Raw genomic sequence first — 4,668 nt, forward strand, 5'->3', positions numbered from 1 at the left:
TCTAATCCAAATTCCAACCTTAAAACAACTACTAGCTGGAAATGAAGTTCATAAATGTTTGGAGTAGTAGCAGGTGTGCTAATTCTTGAGGACACAAGAGTTCAATTTGCAAATATAAAAAGGGTTCTTTAGTAGTTCAAGTATTTTGGAGAGTACCAAAAGAAGGTGGCACGGATTGTTAGAAGTGATGAAGCAGGCAGACTTATTAAGGAGGGTCTTGTTTCCATTCACTCCCAATTTCTTTGAGAACCATGCAGTATACATTATTAAGGAGATGGCATGAATTGGGAGCAAGCAGGGCACTAATGACATCAACAGGGCCATTTGGGGATGCTCCTGCTGTTGGGTTTGTCACTAAAGAAAAATACTAAAGATATAGCAAAGGAAATGACAAGAGACTAAGAAGGATTAAGATTTAATGTCAAACTTACTGTCCAAACCATCAGGCAAGTTAACACATATACCAAATGCAAGAATACAGACCCTACATGCTGAGTGTTTGACCAAATGGCTGAATGGGATGTCATATCATGGATTACTATGATTGCAAGCATGTGTTGGCCTAGGTGGAGATGGTCTATGGCTTAGCAACAAGATTCATTTTAAATGGTTGCAGTGACAAAGGAATCCTCCCTCGAATGGTGGAAGCAAGTACATGGTCACCTTGTAAAGAGCAGATTCGAGTTGGAAGTGACTGTGGGTAACGAATTGGTGGAAAGTATGCAGATCCAAAATGCACATGTAAACTGTATGATGAAATGCCTACCAGAAATGTGGTAGCCTAGATATAACCCATGCGCTCTTCTTGACAAAGTGCCTCATAAAGACGTTATCTCATGAAATACAATGATTATAGGAAATGAAGGAGGGGTGTCTAGACTGTCTGTGTGACCAAAGATTGCATGAGTGATGGGGTACGTAATCAGTTTGACAAGCTTCTCCTTGTTCTCTAACCTGCAACATTCATCTCAGTGGTAGATACGACCACAGACAAGGCACATGAAATGCTTGACAAAATGCTTCAAGAAAGTGAGAGCATGGTGGAAATGAATATCATATGGTGATTGTAATATACTATGCCTAATCCCAAGAATGTTGACTTGATGGCATCAAAGGTACTGAGGCCTATGTGTGCCTATGTAGTTTTACAAAGATGGGGAAACTTGCAAATAAAATAGAAGAATTTGATGAGTTGGAATGATTTGTAGACTGGAAGGGAAGGCCTGCATGAAAGTCTACCCATGGTAGGAAGCACTCCACTGCCTTATTTATGCAATGACAATACTGGACAACTTAGCCTTTGTGGGGACAATCATGAACATTATTATGTACATATTGGGCATAATGGATGTTGAAACTATGGAAACAGCCAGCACGGTGACTAATTTCATGGGTACAACATTCCTAATTGTGCTTGTGGAAGGAGTGATGTCTAATCGTTGGCTGAACAGATTCAAAACAGTCATTTTTGCAACTATTATACAAAGAGTTGAATATCTTGTAATGTTAATATAGTCCCACAAATCTTTATTTCCTCCACATTGCAACTGATCTGATCTGACTATGCCATGTGTGATAGTTAGCGAGGTGAAAAGTGGGATGTTATTGGTTGGGTTTTATCTAATTGCTATTGGAAATGGAGGGACCAAGGCCGGTTTGCTACCTTTAGGAGTAGACCAGTTTGATGATAGAGACATAGTATGGGGATCACTTTTGGAGTTCTGAATTATAGCTTGTTAGGTGGATAAAACATAGTCATCCTCGCGGTGGGGATGTTGCAACTGTTGTTGATGCTGGGACCTTGAGACGAGAGGTAATATTTACTGAGTACAATTGGAGAACTATATGACTATGACAAAAACTCAAATCCATCATGTAAGAAGCATATCTAGGGTAAATCAATGGTTGAAAGCATTTCCCTAACACCATCTAGAGGTAGTACCTTACATAGTTTAGTCGGATCCAATTCACAATCACTTTTTCTATCAAGCAAGGGATTATTGATGAAAGAAGAGATGTTCAAGAATATAATCCAAAACAACTCAGTTGCTGACAGCACCTACAGATCAAAGGACAAGTTCAGGGAATATCAATGGCCACAGTTAAAAGTTAGAAGTATTTTTATCTAAAGTTGTCTTAGAATTTTATTTATGTATTCTATAAAGAGGTCAACTTAAGAGTTAACTCTGGTTTTGGTTTTCCTAGCTATAGTTAAACCTTAAGGGTTAGAGTTGGTTACTAACCATCTTCAAGTAGTCCAAACTCTAACTTTTTGGGTGGTTATGAACCCGAAAAGTTGGTTGTTCTAGATTGGCTATAAATTCATGAATCTTAATGTAATAAGGGACTTTTTTGGACTTGGATACAGGGAACACTTATGCTCTGATAACAAAGCAATTTTTGGAAAGTGTGTACAATTGTTGTTTTTGAGTAATCAATTATTTCTTTCTTTCTTGGTGCAAGAAATAAAAGGAAGTACATTTGGCATTCTCTCTCCAATGAATCTAAATTGTTAAAGTGTTGATTCATCTATGATTATTTTCATGGTATGATGTGAGTATTTGTGGATGGTTGAATTACCATTGTGTTGGTGAAAGTTCTCAAGCGTAGTCCTTGATAGCTCTCATTAATAGTTACATCAATTTTTATGAAAATGTTGAAGGCGTGTGGTGCATTTGCTATCAATGGTTTTCCTTCCTATTCTCTAAGTTCTTCATCTTTATTGAAAAATCACATATTTTATCCTATGAGGGAGCTTTCCCTCTAAACGTAGAGGAAGGCTAGATATCAAAGGCCTATCCAACTATTGTGAACGATTTACCACACACTCTGTTGGGCATAGTCTACTATGACAAATATGTTTACCAACAAAACTTAAGCCCCACTGACAATAGTAATGACAACCATTAATACAATGTGCATGCAAGACTGTTTGGGAATTTGGTTTTTTTTTAAAGACAAGTAACATCATGCTAGCTTGGTTTAGCAAAAGCATTCTAATAGATTACATTGGAAGAGTTGGACAATGAATGCAGGGATGGAAGGTGAAGATCTATTGCACGCAATAATTTTGGGCACCTTAAGATTCACCGAAAAGTATGTTGTGAGAGAATTTTTGAGCCATCTAGAGCAGCTGGATAGGCAAGGGCTAAGAAGAATCGACATCATGGGATGAAATCGAGAGAAATTGGAGGAAACCCTAAAATAGGTCGATCAAGGGGAATTGCCACTATCAATTCCCATTATTTCAATAAATGTTGGGCCATACCGTGTCTATGAAGAGCCCGTCGTGGCCACTTGTATTACTTGGATTACCTAGACATTATAGGCAAACCAAAGTTCATGGAAAGAAGTTGCCAGAAACCTTTTTCCTATAATTATTGGTCTCAAAAAAATATTTTTACCCCTAGCATAATTTCCGCTAGCCAATGGAAAAAAAGAATTTTTGATTCAAACTTAATTTAAAAATTAAAAAAAAATTTCAACCTTAGAAATTTATCGTTGGAAAAAAAATAGTAATGGTGACCACCACAAAAAAATCAGTACCCTACCTTATGCAAGGCAGGGACTAATAAAATTAATCACATGCATATCTTATCCCAAACCCTTTGATAACCTTAGAAAATATTTTAGATTAAATATCACCACATATTACACTCTAGATTAAATATCACCGCATATTGCACAACTACTAAAACTAAGATATGATATGAAGTCCTCGTCGTTAACCAAATGTCTTCTCTTGTGATTGTCACCCTAGAAACAATACATGAGAGAAATTTATTGAAAAGTCATGGCATAGTCTCATATGCCTTTTGAACTAGATTATGAAAAAAAAATTTAAATATTTTCTTTACCTACGAACCTTGTGTAGGAGAAGTCTTTGAACAAGAAAAAAAGAGGGGAAAATTAATATAGAAAGTTTTAGTATTAATAAAGATTACGAGGCTACTAAACTAATGAATTTACAAAAAAAGAAGATTAATGAGAAGAGTATTCAAATAATGCATTTTGAGAAATCAAATATGAACAAAGGACAAGAAGAGATCACACAAACTTGTTAGAATGGGGTGAATTAATAACAATTATCATTTGGTTAAAGAATATGTATAGAAGAGAAATGAAAATGGATTTCAAAGGTCAAGGAAAATTCTTAAGAAAGAGGTTTTTGAACAAGAAAATAGGGGAAATCTAAAATAATATAGAAGGTTTTCACATTAGCAAATATGGTGAGGCTACTAAACTAATATATTTACAAGACAGATAATATTAAGAGATGACTACCAAAGTTCTCAAGATTAAAAAAAATTATATTTGAAGAATTGGAAAAATTCATTCAAGAGTGTATTGAGGAGACACAAATTAAGTTGATTGATGAAATTGTAGATAAGGTCTTATTAGAAGAATTACAATTGGAAAGCTCAATGGATATGAAAAGTGAACTAGTAGTTCCAAGAGATCAATCATGGAAGAATAAATCAAATATAATAGAAATAGCCCAAACTTAACCCCAGAGGGGAAGACCCCTTGGAAACTGTAGGAAAAAATGTGATGAAAGATAGCTATTGGACAATGCTTATCAATCACAAAAATTAGTTGTCTAAACATGACATGGAAAAAATATGTTAGATTTATGGAGAAAGAAAATGTCAAGGGCTCAAAATTATT

This window comes from Cupressus sempervirens, chromosome 1 (genome assembly GCF_028749045.1).
Source record: "Cupressus sempervirens isolate cs-2001-9-10 chromosome 1, ASM2874904v1, whole genome shotgun sequence".
Taxonomy (NCBI): domain Eukaryota; kingdom Viridiplantae; phylum Streptophyta; class Pinopsida; order Cupressales; family Cupressaceae; genus Cupressus; species Cupressus sempervirens.